This window comes from Sceloporus occidentalis, unplaced genomic scaffold (assembly GCF_023333645.1).
Source record: "Sceloporus occidentalis isolate IW3139 unplaced genomic scaffold, rSceOcc1.0.p SCAF_9, whole genome shotgun sequence".
Classification (NCBI taxonomy): Eukaryota; Metazoa; Chordata; class Lepidosauria; order Squamata; family Phrynosomatidae; genus Sceloporus; species Sceloporus occidentalis.
Window position 1 is genome coordinate 9,638,149 of NW_028316989.1, and position 19,801 is coordinate 9,657,949.

Genomic DNA, 19,801 nt, shown 5'->3' on the forward strand with positions numbered 1-19,801 from the left:
CCAAGGAAGCAGAAAACACGGCAACAGCCCATGCAGAATGTGCTTGAATTCAAGCAGGAGGGTCCTTCCAAGCCAATTCATAAACAAGACACTACCCGCTTCAAGAAACACTGAGACAAAACAGGCAGTCCTTCCTTCATCAAAATGTAGCACATAAAGAGTTTTTGTGAAGTCTCAAAAGCCAAAGCCCTGTTGAGTTAAAAGGCCAAAGCCCTCCGCATGTCTAGACAGTGCAACTTTCTCTCAAAGGCAGAAGAGGGATTTTGCATGAAAGCTGGGAGAACAATAGCCTAGCTGACATGAAAATCAGACAGCATCTTAGACAAAAAGGTAATGTTGAGCCTCAGTAAAGCTCAATTGGGATGGAAGTCCAGGTACAGACAGTCCATACAAAGAGCACAAAGTTCTCCAGGCCATCTGGTGACCACAAGGGCAATCAGGAAGGTAGTCTACAAAGAAAGCAAATGGACATCTCAGGCAGACATGGGCTCAGAAAACATCCCATGACATTGGGCCAAGAGAAGTTCCAAGCTTCACCTTGCTGTCAGACCCAAGCAACTGAAAATTCACAGATAAAAGGTTTTTTCAGCCTGTCAAGAACTTCTTCACAAGAGCATCATGAAAAGAGGAATATTTTCCAAGCAACTGAAAATTCACAGAAATTGCAGTGAGGTAACACCAGATAGATAAAAGAGATAAGCCCCAGAAGATAATATGAGGAGAAAATCCAGATCATGTCTGGTATTAGCTTCAGAAGTAAGAATGCAAAAGGAAGTTAAGAATGATTGAAACTTCTTCCACTTTTAAGAGCATCAACATCTGCTATAAGCTTAAGTTTGAGCACTGAAAGAAAAGGGTTGCTGCAGAGGCAAAGTTGGCTGATGCAAAGCACATGCACCAAGCCTTGAGAAGGTCTCTGTTTATAATATGCTCAGGATTTCCAATCACCTCTATCAAAAATTCTATCACCATTGCCCTTCGAAATGCTCTTCAATGTTTTTGATGCAAAGAATATGCTTTTCAGTGTGAAGTCGAAGGCTTTCATGGCCAGCATCCATAATTTTTTGTGGGTTTTTCAGGCTATGTGGCCATGTTCTAGAAGAGTTTATTCCTGATGTTTCGCCAGCATCTGTGGCTAGCACCTTCAGAGAAATATATATCTCCGAAAGACAGTATCAGCTGTAGATGCCAGCCACAGATGCTGGTGAAACGTCAGGAATAAACTCTTCTGGAACATGGCCACAGAGCCTGAAAAACCTACAAAAATTATGCTTTTGCCTTCCTCCCCTTTTCTTACCAGAGGTAGCAGACATCTCAGATAACTTCTAGGTGCTGAACACTTGTCTCCATCTGCACACCAGTCTTTACAGCCATTGCACCAGATTCCTCCAACTGATATTTGCATAAAATGTGCTGAGGAAGTTTGATGCCTCTTCGAATCTCAGTGGCAGCAGGCAGGCAAATCAGTTTCAGAGGATTAGGAGAATTACTTATTGCACTGGGATTTTAGATGAACATTAGGATCATTGCATGAGGCATGAAAACCCGACCAGCCTATCAAAAACTCCTTGAATGTAGATAGCCTTGGCTCTTGATGAGGAAAGATCAGGAGTTATGTTTAGCTCCTGGGACATGTGCTGTATGTGAGGTTGCTTAGGGAGAGAAATCTGTAATGCTAAATATATATTTCAAGAGCAATCACCCATACTCAAAAAAACACAAAGCAACAAAACATTTCCAGAGGGATTTTGTTTACTTCTTACCTGGCATTTTCTAACCAAGATGACAGACCTCACATCATGAAATCGTAATTCTAAATAAAATCAACGGCTATTGCCTATTTTTGGAAAAATGCTATTAATTTTATGCATTATGACTGCAATCTTGAACCCACTTACTAGGTAGCAAGCCACTGTGGACACAGTGGACCTTACATTAGAAATACAGTGGGCCCTTTGTATATACAGGGGATCTCTTCCAGACCCCCCTCTGTGTATGGGAAAAATCATGGGACTTCAAATCCCATTGATTTCAATGACAATGTGCTCCCATGTATGTACATGCCATTTTGTCCTTGCCTTGTACATATGGGGCTGGTGGACTGTATCTGTTCATTTTATTTGCAATGAATTGCATTGTTTTCTTCTATTTTTCTCTGTTAGGCCTCCACAAAAATATGCTGCACTTTGCAGTTTGGTGTACATAAAGACTTTAATGGATTTTGTATGCAATTTTCCCTAATGTAGATATTTTGTAAAACAAACACAATAACCAAAGAACTGCTTCAAAATCTTTTTTTGGAGAAGTGTGAAAACTGAGGGATAACTGCATTCAGATTTGTGCATTAATTTAGGAAACATAAATTAGTTCAGCTGCTCCATGAAGCTTGTTCTTGTTCTACAAGAATAAGACAAATTTCACATCCACCCCTAATAAAAACACACAGGATTCTGTCAACTGATCAAATAAATGGCACAATTTGTATCCTGACTTGGCCATGTAAACCCATTGAGTGACCTTAGGCAAGTCACACTCTCAGAGCCTCAGAGGATGGCAATGGCAAACCTCCTCTGAAGAAACGTGCCAAGAAAACCCAATGATAGAGTGTCATAGGTAGGAAACGACTTGAAGGCACACAAAAACAACAACAAACAAATGTAATACCTTTGAAGCATACTGTTGTCATTTTCAGATAACATACATATCTGGTGTAAAATCCATCACGAGAAAACTATTGTCCCCTCCTGTGCTGGAAAGAAGGAATATTTCTCTTATTCTTTGGCATAAAGAATTTTTAGAAAGACTGCACTGTAAAAGATTTTGAAAGAATGTGTTGCTTAATTAATTAGCACTACTTTTAAGAAAATTTTAAACTGATTAAAAAGCAATTAAATATTACAGACCTAAATACATATGCGCATACCCATTCAAATGTTTTTAAAAATCAGCCATTAGGAATATTTTGTTGGATCAATTGGTTAAACACATTGATGAAAAGGTGCCCCAATAAAATCAGCTGGCCATATTTAAAAGAATATTAAAATTAAAAACTAGTAGTTAAATTTCAGACGGTAAGTAGTATCTTAGAAGAAGTATCATTTCCTGCAGGAAAGTCAATGGGGAATACCTTTGTTGAAGTGACTACTCCTTTCTCTAAGTCAGTGATGGTGAACCTTTTCGAGGCCGAGTGCCCAAACTGCAACCCAAAACCCACTTATTTACTGCAAAGTGCCATGTCCCTCTGGCTTTCTAGTAACAAACTCTGGCAAACTCTGTGCTGGGGCGACAGCACATGTGCCCACAGAGAGGGCTCTGAGTGACAACTCTGGCATGCGTGCCATAGGTTCACCATCACTGCTCTAGGACATCTGTTTTTCTCTCATATGCAAATTTATATAGATTTAGACTGATCTCTTGTATCCCTGTCTCTCTCTCTCTCTCACTCACACACACACAAAAAGGATCTGACCTTCATTAACAGTGATACAAAAATTCATATTAGTTGACTTTATATACAAATTTATCTGATTTGTGGTCTGTTAGTCTGTTAATGAAAATATTCATATATCTTCTGGTTTCTTATCACAGACAGGAAACCATGAGCACCATATTCTTTCTTTTGTCTTAGCGATAAACAACTAAATATCAATGACTAAAAGTATGTACATTTGAAAAATGCACACACATACACATATTAAGTCAGTGAGGAAAACGTCTTAACATTTACTCATTAAGAATTGTGTGCTAGGAAATGTCCCAAAATATGAATAATTTCCATAAAGGAAGGGAGGTGTCTTAGAACCTGATCTGACTGTCTGTCTATCTGTCCAAAACAAAACAAAATTGCCATGAAATTTGGACAAGATGACAACGTTTGTGGGATTGTGGAAAATGCAATGAAAATGAAATTGATAGTTTTTCACATTTGTTGTCTTCCTCCAAAGTTTGTTCATCTGCTGCATAAAACAAGATATTGCTAGTGTTGATGCACATACCTGCATTAGGGCAAAAATGTATGAAATTAATAGCCTCCTACCTTACCCTAAAGGCACCAGATCTCATGTGATCTTGGAAACTAAGCAGGCCAGCCCTGGTTATTACATGGATAGGAGACTACCAATGAATACAGTGGGCCCTCTCCTTACATGGGGGATCTATTCCGGATCCCCCCGCATAAGGGGAAATCCATGTATGCTCGCACCCCATTGGAAACAATGGGGTGCGTGATCATGGCTCGAGGCAGCGCATGTGCCATTGCTTTAATTGCAGCATGGCTTCTGCTTAAGCTGGAAGCTGTGTATAGTGCACCCCCATATGACGTGGGCACTCTGTATGTGGTACTGTAGGCCATATTCCAGAGGAACTGGCAAAACCACCTCTGAGTTTTTGTTGCCTAAGAAAACTCTATGAAATTCATGGGGTCACCATAAGTTGACAGGCAACTTGAAGGCACACATACATACACACTATTTGCACACATATTGTGCCAAATAATCTTCCCCTCCCTTTGGAGGATGGAGACGAGAAATGCTCACACTCATTTGCTGCATGAATGTCTGGCTTTGTTCTTAGGGTTGCAGGGGTCTCCTTCTCCCTCCCATGGCATGCTTCATTTAAAAGAAGAAGAGCAGCCACACAAAACCTAGCTAAATTCTTTGCTTGCCTAATAAAAGCAACTCTGCCCATTTCCAGGCTCCACCAAATACTTTCAAAAATACAGCTTAAGCTGTCCCAACAGGTGGCCAGAAACCCAACACTTGGAGAGTCCCCAGCCTTATTGAATCTACGTTAGTGAGAAACATCTGGCTGGGAGCCCAGAATGCAGCCCAGGGTTGTGGGGGTGAGAGAAGCTGGGGCCAAGCTCTGGCTCCAGTTCAGGGCTTGTGAAACAGAAAAAACAAACAAGGCAGCCAATCCGAGGCAAGAGGCACTTGCTTCCTGTGCTGGCCTCCAGCAATGGCATTTGTGACCCTGACCCCACAGGAAACAAGGATGGGAGGCCTGGATAATTGGGGTGTCTTTGGGGAATTCCCTTAGCAGTTCATTGTCTCTACCTTTGCAACCAATCTGCAATTAAAAATAAAATGATGGGGGGAAATGCATGTTAGATGAGAGGGAAAGGAAAAATATCAACCAAAAAGGAACACATTCCATGTGTGTTGTGTATGTCTCTCGTGCGCACAAACATATATTCCCATCATAATTTGTCAGGTGGAAGTGCTTGCTGCATAATTAAGCAAAAAAGAACAATATCTCATTACGGAATAGCAGTGGCCAAGGCTGGCACAACCAGTTAATTTTAATTTTGATTTTTAGAAAATCTTCACAGTACATACTGTATATACTTGACTATAGGTTGACCTCATGTATAAGGTTTGGGGGCCATAATTTTGAATTTTGTTATGATCTACGGATAAATTAAGGGCAAAACATAGGGGCATATAACAAAGGATCTAAAGGATGAAGCACAGGAAAACAATGCCAAAGAACTTAGAAAATTCCAGCTGGCATAACTGTTTGCGATAATCTTGAAGGCTGGATGGAAGAGAGCGTAGAGGGGGATCAGTGCTTCCAAGATAGATTACATTTTTGCTTTTCATCAGGGGATAGTTCCTTTTTAAATAAGAATTAAACTATAGTACTTCCAGTACAGTGCGCCTGCGTCATACGTGGATGCACCATACGTGGCTTTCAGCATACGCTGAAAGCCATGAGGGAGCTCGTGGGGCGCAAGGGGCAGCGCGTCCCATTAAGACTAATGGGGCACGCACCATGCATGAGCCTCATTATTTTCAATGGGGCTCGAGCATACGCATTATTTTTATGCGGGGGGGGGGTCCGGAACAGACCCCTCCCTGCATAAAAAAAGGGCGCACTGTACTTATATTGACCCATGGATAAGATGAATTAGGTTTCTGTAGGTAAATTTTTTGACTAAAATTTCCAGACTTAATTTCCCTACTATACAAAGAGATATTTATGTTTCGAACAAGCAGAAAGGCACAACCTTTTCAGATGTGAGGGTAACATATGGGGCTAGCACAGAGGAGCAGGGATTGCAACCCTGGTCTCCGGAGTCATAGTCCAATGTTCAAATCACTATACCACTGGCTCTCATTAAAAATAAGCAAGTATACAAATGCCCTGTGCATCTGAGGAAGTAGACTTAGCAGCTAAACAGACTGGCTTGAAGCCCTGGCGTGGGAGCGGTGTGGGGGCATGGCATTTTCATGCCATGTGCCCAACTGCATGGTGGGGGCGTTACAGCACTATGCTGGCACAACATTTAGTTACGTTGTGCCAAAGAGTGCTGAAAAGCAGCTGTCGCCACCACCACTACAACACCTTTTTGCCAGCGCTAAAATGAGCAGCAGTTTGCCATTCTTTTTAGCGCTGGCAAAGCACCAGATCAGGCCTCAGTGATTGGGGCTGCAGCGTGCAGTTGGCATAGCCCCGATCCAGCAAGGAAGGGGGCAGTGGGACACCATTCCAAAGGGACGGTCTATTTTGCCCCCAAGTCTACAAAAGCTTATGCTACAACTTTTCCCCACAATTAATCTCAAAGATGCTACAAGATCCCTTTGTATACAAATACATATTTACTTATAAAGAATTATTTTTGCCAATAGTGGAAGTATAATTCAATAGCAGCTTCATTTATATACCGCCTCATACCACACTAAGCAGCCTCTAAGTGGTTGGTAAGTGTAAGTTAATTGTCCCCAACAAACTAGGTACTCATTTTAACAACCTCAGAAGGATGCAACACTGAGTCAACTCTGAGCCTCTGGCTGGGATTGAAGTCACAACATTGTGATTTGTGAGTGAGTGGCTGCAGTACCAGCATTTAACCACTGTGCCACCAGGTCTCTTCACTGCACCACCAGGGTTCCTCATTATCAGAACTACATTCTCTTGCACTGTAATGTAATTGCTTCTACAGTTATAATGGTACACTAGCCTCACTAAATTAGGGATAAGGAATATCACATGGTACAAACGCTGGCTTTTACTGTGGCTTCTGCTGCTTCACTGTCTCCTGATCTGAGTGTCAAGGCACCAAGATAGATAAGAGAGCATTTTCTTTGTGCAAAAATGTCAAGTAACTGAAAATAATTATTTAAGTAACTTTTCAGAAATATGAAGGTAAATGTTGTGTTAAAATTATAACTATAATAGCACCTTGTTTGGACTGTAAGAACTACAATGGTAACTAATGTGCTTTTCAAAGGTAGTTTCTGAAGTTTTCATCAAGCCCATAGAAACATGTGGGGTGCACAATAGGGCAATGGGTAGCACTGGAGAGGACACAAGTCATCATTCTTTTTGGTGGCCAACATGAATTTGCACCAGAGGAGTGCTTGGAAAGTCACTCTGATGACAAATGCTTAAAATGAGTTCCTATACCTGCTCAGCTATGGATGCCTTTAACCTATTACCCTATCCATTTTGTCTTAAAAATAACTTTCCAAAGGTCTGCATCAGAGTAACTACTCCAAGGTGTTATTTCTTCCCTTCTGTGGAAAGCTGATGCAGTGTTGAATATATGGTTCATTTCAGTACTAATGAAAGATCCCTTTTATGCTTAGCCAACTCTTCTGCTACTCATCCCTCAAGTGAAGTATCAGTGGGCTGATTTAAAAGGAGGATGGCAAGCGGAGGATAGCAGGTGAGAGTGGCAGAACTTTATATAGAGTCAAGCTACAGTTCATTAACCTGTTAGCGATGATTTACATTGCCACAAATTACTGCAGCCCATATCAGGGATTCATCACTGACAGCAGCAGGAGCTTGTGGGTGAGCATAAATATTGTTAACCACTGATGTGGCCAACTTCATTGAGACATCACAGAGTAAACACATTGCATGTATTTTGGACTCACATACTCAGGTTCACACCATTTCTCTTTCCTTTCCAATGTGGTGATTTACACACACACACACACACACACACACACCCCTAAATCACACTTTGGGAGAGATCCATCTTCCATCATGACTCTGCAAACAGCTCTTGTATGTTAGGACTGCAGGCTATGTAAGCTTCTGAAATCATTTCTCCCAAACACATATAATCCTTATGAATACTAAGCAAAACCTTGGCTTCCATGTTTTTGTTTGAATATTGAAGGAGCTAACTAAGGTTTTGAAATGATTCAACCCCTTGGATAGCTGTTTTAAAATTCAGAAAAAAGCACAAAGCAGATTTGCCAACCCACTACCATGGTAGCCACTGTCAACAAAAAACATTTGAGAAGTTACTTTTTAGATAACAACTGTCACCCCGAAAAGTAATTTTTCCAAGCCCTGGCCACCACTCTCTTTTCACTTGCTCTTGTGGCAGCTGGTGGCTACCATCTTAGTGGGGAAGTGAACCTGGTCCAGTTTTTAGTCCATACTACTGTATACTTTAAATGAACTATACAAGGTATTTTCAAAATCAATTTAGCACACTGGATAATTTCTTTAAAGTTCAGACCAAAGGCCCACTGTGGATTCATTGTCTCATTGTCATAGGAGCTACCAGCTGCCTCTGACTTTTCTGTTACCAGATCTGCTCCACTGCCAAAAAGAAAAGGACAAGGACAATTGAAAATGCTGCTGTTACATTTTGTCATTCTCTTCACTAATTGCACAGCTGGAAAAGTCAGGTGAGTGGCCAGCAACAATGAGGTGAAGGAGAACGAGAAGGAGGAAAGCTGGGAGTCTTTGGGAGCAGCACTAAGTCTTTTACAAGAGTGTGAGCAAATCAAATCACCAGCTATCTGCAGCATGTAAAAGAAGCATAGATCTGTGAGTGTGACCGACAAAATGGAAATCATAGAATCATAGAGTTGGAAGAGACCACAAGGGCCATCCAGTCCAACCCCCTGCAATGCAGGAAATCACAATCAAAGCATCCCTGACCGATGGCTATCCAGCCTCTGCTTAAAGACCTCTAAGGAAGGAGACACCACTACACTCCGAGGAAAGAGTGTGTTCCACTATCGAACAGCCCTTACTGTCAGGAAGTTCCTCTTAATGTTGAGGTGGACATAACAAAAGTGGAGGCTGGTGAAAGAAAGGAAGAAAAAAAAAATCTATAGATGTATTTTGGAAGAGGTTTTCAAATGGCCTCTAGAAGGTTCAATTTGTTTTCCTTTGGCTTGACTGACCTTGTTGTTTCATTTCATATGTGCATTGTGCATATTGTTAATTTTGAATAAAAAAATCTGCTCTTCTTTTTTGTGGAGTAGGAACCCTTCCTTATTCTTTCCATGTTATTTCTGCCTCTGGTGCCAAATTTTCTGTTACAAAAGGAACACCTCTCCTTCACTTCTAGAATAGAATAAAGGTACATCTCTATTCAGACCATTGCTGTTCTAACATCATACAAAGCATCCTGAGCAGTAAAGGAGCTCCCAGTTTAATTTCAGGGTTTATGCTGAACTTCTGCTTGCTAAATCACTTGGCAACTGATGCCAGTCCTGGCTTGCAGCTGTGTTTTGTGCGAGTGGTTATATCAAGGCCTGTATTTGCAGGCACACTTTCTTGCACAGAAGGAAAAAACACAGCAACATTTGCGGAGAAAACAGCTGCTGCTACCTGATTTAGCAGCAAACATGCTGGAACAGCAGGAAGGTTCTCCAAAGCTGTCTGGCTTTAAATGTTATTAGACAGCCACCCTCACCCACATATAACAAAGCATCTTTTCAGGGGTTTCTCTAAAGCTAATTAATTTCCAAACCAGTGTTTGGACACAAGAATTTCTGGGTGTGTTTTTGCCCTCACCCCCTTTCCTCTGCTTCTTCTGTCATAGAGTGGAAAGGTTTATTTTGCCAGCAGTGGAAAAGGATTCACAAACGTTTTCTCCCTGTCCCTGCAGGGAGAGTCACACCAACCAAAAGGAGATTTAATTAGCAAAATCTCGTTAGGCAAACGAAATTATCCGTAAGACAATCCTCCTCTGGACAGGGGGTATGATTAAACAAAGCCATTAATTGAAAAAGTAGCTTCAGTAGCTCAGTGACTCCATTCATCCTCTGCGCTGGCTCCCTTTTACCTCTTCAGGGTTGAGTTGAGTAGACTCTTTTCTGAGTTTAATGGAAAGGTCCCCCCACCAAGCTTTCAGGAGAAGGGAGAAGGGGGGGAAATCAGGGCTTCAGTGTTTTGTTTGGATTCTTTTTTTTTTAAAGCATCTCATCAAGTAGGCTCTCCTTGCCAGATTTCGGTTAAAGTGGCTTGATTGCATAATGCATATTTGCATAATGTAAATTGCAATCTACTACTGCAGGAGATAAGAGATGTAGAACAGCCATTTTTAAACTAAAAAAAAAGCCCCACTCCACAAAAATTCTACATTTAGCAGGCAGATTTGCAGCTGGGGGGAGCAGTACCGCATGTACTATTAGATGACGCTGATTACCAGAACAGTAGTGGCCACATCTGCACAAGCATACAAATTACTCTGGGGTCCTTTAATCACAAAGGTAGTTTAGCCCAGAAAGTTTTTCACTTCAACTTGGGTGGACCCTTAGAATACAGAAAAGCACTAAAACTAGGTTAGATGACTTATTATCGGAATGGTCAGGAAAGAATCAAACATGCTTGAATAACAGAGTTTCACCATAAAGGAAGAGGTGTTTTACCGACAGCTATATTGCCAAAGTATCTCCTATTCAAAACAACAATAACTTTTTATATAACCGAAGTTGAGACACTGGCCTTGCTTCAGGAAATCACAAACATGAAATACAGGTAGGGCATGAATTTACTAAAAAAAAATTAAGACAAATGTTTTCTTCTTATTCTAAGCACTGTTTGAAAAGTTGTACAAAAGTGGTGGTCTTTGTTGTTGTTGTTTTACATTTATTTTATGGGTACAAAATGGAGTGACTATTTTCAATGGTCAGGCACCATGTCTTACATGCGGAGTATCCCAAGTTCACTCCTTGACATTTCCAGTTTGTTTGTTTTTTGTTTTTACAGGATCCACTAGCGCAGTGGTTCTCAACTTTTATTCCTCCAGATGTTTTGGACTTCAACTCCCAGAAACCCAAAACAACACAGCTAATAGGTAGGGATTCTGGAAGACAAAGTCCAAAAAACCTGGAGGACCAAAGGTTGAGAACCACTGCCTAACAGATGACATGAAAATTTCCTGGACAATGTTTTCTGGTGCTCCATAGACTAGGACCTGGAACAATGGATGCAAGCTACAGCAAAAGAGATTCCACCTCAACATTAGGAAGAACTTCCTGACAGTAAGGGCTGTCCGACAGTGGAACATACTCTTTCCTCGGAGTGAAGTGGAATCTCTCTCCTTGGAGGTCTTTAAACAGAGGCTGGATGGCCATCTGTCAGGGATGCTTTGATTTGGATTTCCTGCATGGCACGGGTTGGACTGGATGGCCCTTGCGGTCTTTTCCAACTCTACTATTCTATGATTCTATTATCAATTATGGTGGGACTGTGTCCACAGAAGCCTTAGGTTTCCTTCATGGAGGGCTGTCACTGGTGATTTGATTGCATGCATACTGCATGGTAGGGAGTTGTATTGATGGCCCCTGAGGTCTCTTCCAACTCTGTGATTCTATTTTTTATACGTTTAAAGTGTCCTCTATTTGAAGGACTATCCTATCTGTGCCCAATCTAAAGATACAGAAGCCTATGAAGGAAAAACTAGGTCTTTGAGGTTATCAATCAAGATCTGGACAGCAGACACACAGGGTTTACAGTCTCTCCCCAGTCTGGGGAGATGTACTGCATATAAGTTTAAATTATAATAAGGATTTTAAATGTACATTTATCACGTTCAAATCAATATTCTATTTTTGCTGTCTTTGTGCTATAGGTGGATGGTGCGTTTCTTCTTTCTGAATGATAAAGAAGTGCTACTCTAGAGCTACTGCCAGACAAGGTAGAAAATATCAGGCTAGATGAATGGTCTAACTTACGTAGCATAAGGCAGCTTCCTATGTTCTGCACAAAGTTAGCCCAACAAACTACTCTGCCTTTTTTCCTGGAGACATTAGAAAGTGTGTGGCTGAGAAATGCAGTAAGTAAGCAAGCAGGCACATGACTTACTTACAGATACATGATAGGAGTTGTCACTCATTGAGTTTCAATCTTCTTTCATGAGTAGGAGAAAGTTCAGAGCATTGTAATGTTACTTTTGGACTACAAATCCCAGAATCCCCTACCTGGAATTGCAGCTCACCATGATGGCTGGCACATGCTGGGAGTTGCCATTGAAAAGCACATCTTTCCATCTCAGAGGCAACTTAACATGTCTTTTTTCTAGTTCACACAAAGATAACTCAGAGCTTTTCTTCAATTACTGAATAATGATCAGTAATTGAGTCCCTATATTGGAGAAAAGTGGGATATAAGTAAATAATAATAATAATGTTTGTTTGTTTAGTGTTGATAAAGTCTGATCAAAAATGAAAGCAAAGGAAAATCTGAGTCGTCTCTTGCTTCGGATTGCTTCCACTTGCACTCTCCAGTAGCACTTTCCATGCAATGAGAGCCCTGTTAAGGCAAGGTTCCCAGTTACATGACTGGAAACAGACTTTGCCTCTCAAGCCAGGAACGCTGGGGACTGAGCAAGCTCACTTCTAGTCCTCACAGGATCATGCTGACTGAATGCCTATGCAAGACGGAGTGAGGCACCGTGAAATAAATTCACAGCTTGTCATTTGATACACAACAGCAGGTAAAGTTCATTCTGAGCTGTCAGTACTATTTTGTAGGACAGTCATGTTTTTCTGCTGAACCTTTTAACTGAAAGAACAAAGCTCTCTTGGCTTTTAAATCAGCTCAGGATAGGCTTGTTGTTATTGTTGTGTGCCTTTAAGTTGTTCCTGACTTATGGAGACCCTAAGGCAAACCTATCACAGGATTTTCTTGGCCAAGTTTGTTCAGAGGAGAGTTTGCCATTGCTTTCCTCTGAGGCTGAGCTGCTGCAAAGTAAATGAGCACAAGAAACAGCCAGCAATGTGCCTTCAGCAATGTGTAATTGTGAGGTTGGGGAACAGCACTCTGGCAGCGATTCTTGGTGTGAAAACAGAGTTTTACAAGTACGTAAGAGCATCCTTATTTTCATCTACAGATCGCTGGAGGGGGCTGTGATTTTTCACATTAATTACCTTGATTCAAAGCACCTATTAGCATCAGAACACATTTCGTAAAAAGGAGGAAAAATTAAATAAGTTCTTGAGTGTGCATCTTTACTCATTACAGTATATTGGGGGTATTTGGATGCAACAACAAAGAAGCTTATCACACATATTATTTTCTCAGTTATGAGGAAAAATCCATTTTTCCCCAGTCGCATGAATCCCTTCCCGTTCCCATAACTGGGAAAATAATGTGTGCGATAAGCTGATAAACCTATAATGGGATTTTCTTAGCAAGGTTTGTTAGGAGCTTGCCATTGTCGTCCTCTGCGGCTTAGAGACTATGATGTGCCTAAGGTCACCTAGTGGTTTTCCATGGCCAAGCAGGGATTCAAGCCCTGTTTCCTGGAGTCCTAATCCAACATTCAGTCCACAACACCATCCTGGCTCCACGAAGAATATGGCACATGTGGCACATTTTGTTGCAGAATTGCACTGATTAAAGCCTAAATCAATGCAGCACACAACAGAGAGGGCCAGTCCTTCATTGTGATGGTCAGGCAACAATCTGCAAAATTTATATTTCTCACCCTTTTTAACCACACAAAAATCAAAGTTGTTTGAATTCTCTTAAAATAATGGATGGCATTAATATGCCTATATTTTACATGGGAGAGTATATGCTTTTCTGCATTATGTCCTTTTCTCCCTACAAAGAAACTCTGCTGCTGGTTTAATGTATTTGAACTAGCATTGCATGGTCAGTAGATAAAGCTAAGGATTTAAAGAGTTCAATATATTAATTCGACTACTGAACTGCCAAGGGCCTCCTTGGAAGAGGAACACAAGCAAGGCAATGACCTACCTGATTTCTGAGATGCAAGCATGTGAATATACCCACACAGGCAGCATGTCATTAAAAATATGTCCACCTCAATTAAGCTCCAATGGACCTCCTGTAAAGAAGACTCTGCTGGATCTCTGGCTAGGAATTTCTAAAAGAAAAAAAATGCTTCTGGAACCTTTCTACCAAATTCAAGGGGGAATTGTTCTCTTTGGTTTATGAGCCGTATCTAAGTGAGCTGGACGATGGATTCAAAAAAGGCCAAGAAGCAGCACTGTTCTTTGCTCTTCACTGCATGTATGTCATAAAGTCACATTAAAGACGTATTATGATATTTGCATTTGAAAGGCATTATGGACCCCAAAGCATACCAGGAGGCATATGAAGGAGGCATATGGGTGGTGGCGGCGGCATATTACTGTAATTCACAAGATTTAGACTAGACCTTGGATTTAATACCTAAGAAATAATAAATATTGAGGAATGCATTCCATTTAGGGCTATGGCACATTTCCATCTATGACGATTTTTGGCAAAACGGGCATTAGGGGAACCCTTTCATTTTCCTCCCTCTTATTTTCTAACTCTCTTGGCAATAATCTGATGCTATTTTTGCAGAAAGACTTGTATTATTGATGTCTACAGGATCTGGCCAATCTGCAGTCACCTAGGCACCATAAAGTCACTACAGTGCCACATGGCCAACAATGATAGCTATGCAGTACGATGAAGCCAAGTAAGAGTAAGGGCAGTGCTCCTTGCTTTCACTTTGATTCCCCTGGCTGTCTTCATACTGCAAAGGTAATCTAGTTTGGCACCACTTTAATTGCCATGACTCCATGCTACAGAATTCTAGGAATTGGATTTTGTTGTGACACCAGAGCTTGATGCCACAATAAGCTATAATACCCAGAATTCCATAGCATGGAGCTAAGTCAGTTGAAGTGATGTCAAACCACAATACTTACTCTGTCTCCAAACAATCACCAGAAAGGAGATGGTTACAGTTTATAGAGGCCAATATTTTCATGAAATGTACCTGCCTGTTTCATGGCAACTGTTCCTTGTTTTGGATTTTGCAAGTTAAGAGTCATCCAGTAAACATCTTCTAAAGTATGATTAGAAAGAACTACCACAGCTCAGAGAGAAATTCATGAATAATGATATTGTACTTTTTTTTCCTTTTCACTTCCACAAAACAAGTGAATACAATATGGATCTTAGATTATCACAGATGGGAAAATATAGCACTGCTAATTTTATTTATTATGCAATTAAAATGTAATCAAAACAAAAGATGTATGTAATAGCTTTCCAAGGTAGTGTTGTGCAACTCCATATGTGAACAAATTCAAGCAAAACATATGGAATTCCCGCAATAACTCCACTGCTGGCGTCTGGGAATATCACTTCTCTCCAAAGTATGAAAAATCTGGCAAACAAGAATTGCATTCTTTTAACGCAAGGGTCAGCACGATGTAGCATTGGATTATGACTCTTGAGACCAGGGTTAGAATTCCCACTCAGCCACGGAAACCCACTGGATCACCTCGATCACATCCTCGCGGCCTCAGAGGAAGGCAAGGGGAATCCCCCCTGTAAACAAATCTTGCCAAGAAAACACTATGATAGTTTCACCTTAGAGTCGCCCTAAGTCAGAAATGTCATAGAATCATAGAGTTGAAAGAAGACACAAGGGCCATCCAGTCCAACTCCCTGCCATGCAGGAAATCACAATCAAAGCATCCCTGACAGATGGCCATCAGCCTCTGTTTAAAGACCTCTAAAGAAGGAGACGCCACTACACTCCGAGGGAGTGTGTTCCACTGTTGAACAGCCCTTACTGTCAGGAAGTTCCTCCTAATGTTGAGGTGGAATCTCTTTTCCTGTAGCTTGCATCCATTGTTCCGGGTCCTGTTCTCTAGAACAGCAGAAAACAAGTTTGCTCCCTCCTCAATATGATAGCCCTTCAAATATTTAAACAAGGCTATCATATCACCCCTTAACTTTCTCTTCTCCAGGATAAACATCCCCAGTTCCCTAAGTCGTTCCTCATAGGTTATGGTTTCCAGACCCTCCAATTTCTGAACATCATTTTTGAATTGAGGTGCCCAGAACTGGACACAATATTGCCAGGTTGGGCCTGACCAAAGCAGAAAACAGTGGCTTGAAGACACACAGCAATAACACAAGCACAAATTGGTATTATTATACTAATCAAAAGGGCATCTAGCCCAATCTCAAAATTTTGCACATATTTTGTACCCCTTTTGTTGGCCTCATAAAAGTGTTATCCTGATACAGTTTTTGGAATTTGTCTTGGAAGAAACCCAGCAAGCCCTGCTTTTTTGAATTATTTTTAAAAATTTTGCCATGCAGGTAGTAGAGTGGGCCTGAAAATAATATTAGTACCAACTAGAAGAGACCCACTAAATCGATACATAATGGCTACTCATCATCCAGCAACTGGCTTGCAGTACATCTACCCTAGTTGGAATTATCAATTGGCCTCTGTCTCATTTTCCCCACCTTCAATTTTGATTCCACCTGAAGCAGCTGCATCACTCTACTGCATAACACATCTGGCCCTGGGCACCAAGATTATGACAACTTTGTTAGTCGGCATCTTATTTTTGAATCTCGATACAGTATCTGGAAAGCTCTTAATGATTTAGACGTGAAATAAAATTAAAAATAAAGTTGAAGAATAAGAGAAGAGATTAAAAAGCTGCCGTTGGCCCATAATATTATTGTGAAACTGTTTCACGGAGTTGAACTTCACTGATCCTTTCATCCTTTCTCAATCTGGTGCCCATTCTGGCTGGTGATAAAGGGAACTGTAGACCAACATATCTGGAAGGCACCATGTCGAGGAAAACAGCCTTAGAGAGAAGGTAGATTACAACATAACCAATGATAACAAATCAACCAAAGCTTTCAAGGTCCATCCTTTTAGGTTGTTTTAATGTTAAATCCTGCAGATGCTAGTTGAATTAATTTTTGTTCAATTATCATTAAATACATAAAAATGTATTTCGTCTTGACATAAAAAGCTGTCAAAACATTAATGGATTTCTGATTTTTAATATTAATCTACCAAAAAACTTCACATAAGAGTCCCATGAGGGGAAGTGGAAACCTATAAGGGTAACATTAAATGAAGGCAAGCCTGAAATGTCAAAGCACCCCCCCCCCCCCCCCCGGTTTCCTGTCTTTTATTGGGCTGGCCTATTGACTCAGAAAACCCAGTAAAGATTATTAACTCAGGCAGAAGAAGAAGGAAGAATAAACTATGACTAGCTCAAGGAGGAGAGAGAGAAGAAATTAAAAAGGGGGACCAGTGAATAGGTGAGCATGGCAGTACACTATTCTGGCAAAAATTTCTCCAAGTGGTACTGTTATATAGATGAAAACTGGGACATGTTTAGTCAATTAACATTAGAGTGCGATCAGGATGGGAAAAGTTAATAATGAGAACAACGGTCACAGTAATAGAGACTGCAGCAGTTTGTTTTTGCCTGATCATATTGGGAAAAGCAAGACTCTGCCTCTACCTCTCAGCTCACCCCTCCCTACTGAGTGAATTGAGTACAAACTCCATTTGCACTTTGGATTCAATTTGCAATTAATGAAATAATCTGAGAGTAAAGATTGAATGTGGGAAGAAGAGAGAGAAATTGGAACCTTTTAAAAGCAGCAGGAAAAATGGGATGACTGAGGGTTAAGCAGGACTCTCCCTGCCAAACTGGGACAGTTGGAAAGTATGCAGTGATAGTACATAGTGACATAGCACAATTTCAAGGCATTATGGAGAATTAAAATGTACCCACATCGCACCTATCCTATGCTGCAGTCAGCAAGTGTCCCAGAAATCAGGCTGTTAGAATGCAAGAGCTCTTGAGTAGTAAATTCAGTCCAGGTCTGTGACAGCAGAATGAAGGGAGAAACAAAAGAGTAGTTCTCAACTGGTCCAGGAGTCTTTCAGCAAATCAGTAGTCCAGAAAAACAAAGCCAGCAAGAAGTAAAAGAGAGTCATAAAAGCAAAGTCTGTCTAAGGTCAAGAAAACCTGTCAGTCACCCAGATAAGAAGGTTGTGAGTAACAGAGACACTAGGGAACTGCTAGGAGATTTTTATGGGGAGCTGTCTCCAAAACACCAGGTGCCTAATTAGGTCAGAGTCTCCTACTTATCAAATACTACCAAGGACACAATCTCTTGTTGCTCTATGAATAGCAATGGGTCCCTATCATCTGCAATTTCCTGCTGAGGAGCAGGGTCCCCTCCTTCCTCAACTACTGGCTCTACAAACTCATAAAAACCCTTGTTATTAGGAGCTTCAGATTCCTGGCAATCTGCTTCCTCCTCTCTGTCTGAATCCTCCAACTCCAGAGGGTGAATTTTGACACTACTAGTGTAGTGTCAATACCACGTTAACTGTCATAGCTGCATCATATGGAATCCTAATTTGGAGAGGTACTTAAAACTCTCTGCTAAAGAACTCTAGTGCTGTAGCTGAGCACACTACAGAGTTCTGTACTAGACAATTCAAAGTATCTCACCAGCCTACATTTCTAAGGCTCCTGTAGGAAGGAGCTATGACAGTTAAAGAGATATTAAACTGAAATAACTGTGTACTGTACATAGAACTTTAAAAACACTGTCCAGCAGCTAGTAAGAATGCCAGTGAGTTTCATGTCATCTGCACCTTGCTCACTCCTCCAGTACAACCCTTACAAAACACTGTTAAGGATGTTATTCTGGGAGTCTACTACAGACCCCCAAGTCAGACAGAGGAACTAGATCATGCCTTTCTAGAACAGATGACCACACACTCAGAAAGTAGAGATGTAGTAGTGATGGGTGACTTCAATTATCCTGATATTTGCTGGAAGTCAAGGTCTAGCAAATCTTCACTTGCTTGGAAGACAATTTCATTGTGAAAAAGGTGGAAGAGGCAACAAAGGGGACAGCTATTTTAGATCTGATCCTAACCAACAGGGATGACTTGGTTAATGGGGTGCAAGTGGTGGGATCCTTAGGTGGGAGTGATCATGTTATCCTAGAGTTTGTTATACAGTGGGGAAAGGAGAATCCAGGCATAGTCAGACATTTATTCTAGACTTTAGGAGAGCTGATTTTATTAAACTTAAGAGAAATACTGGGGCGATCCTGTGGTCAGGAATACTAAAAGAGAAGGGAGTTCAAGCCGGATGGGAGTTTCTCAAAATGAGATACTGAAGGCACAATTTCAAATAGTTGCAATGAGGAAGAAAAATGAGAGGTGTCTAAAGAAACCAGGATGGATGACTAAGGAACTTTCAACTGAGCTAAGTTTTAAACTGAACATGTATAAGAAATGGGAAAATGGGGAAATCATCAAAGAGGAATTCAAACAAATAGCTAACAGGTGGAGGGGTAAAGTCAGAAAAATTAAAGTGCAGAATAAACTTTGGCTTGCAAGAGAGGTTAAGAACAATAATAAGGGCTTTTTTTGGGTATGTCCACAGTAAAAGGAAGAAGGAGGAAACGGTAGGGCGGCTGCACAGAAAAGATGGCAAAATTCTAACAGGGGGCAGAGAAAAGGCAGAATTACTCAACACCTTCTTTGCTTCAGTAGTGGAGGAAGCCACAGCCACCTGCCCTCCTTTTAGCTCTTACTGAGAGTTCCTTCTTGCTGCTATCCCTTTCCTTACATTGAGCAACGCAAAGAACTGTCTCTTCACAGAAGATTTGAAGGAAAGGATTCTGCATGGCCTGGGGAAACCAGACAAGGCTTATCATTAAGCAAGATGAGCATGCTTTCAGGATCAGAAAGGGAAATCCTCCAGGAAGCTTAAGAGGAGGTGTAGCAACTGAG

The 19,801-nt window shown here is 41.0% G+C and overlaps 1 protein-coding gene across 7 annotated transcripts in view; it reads right to left on the bottom strand.

Moving 5' to 3' along the window:
• LOC149306854 (homeobox protein PKNOX2) overlaps window positions 1–19,801 on the bottom strand; it is a 262,919-nt gene that overhangs the window by 180,716 nt on the left and 62,402 nt on the right. Inside the window, exon 4 of one of the 7 annotated variants that reach the window (XM_089537719.1) lies at window positions 2,665–2,744. The exons of 5 other annotated variants lie outside the window; for them this stretch is intronic. The gene's annotated coding sequence lies outside the window, so the exon portion shown is untranslated. Of the gene's footprint in view, window positions 1–2,664; window positions 2,750–19,801 lie in introns of all 7 variants that reach the window. One more of the 7 variants, XM_089537720.1, reaches the window with a different exon arrangement.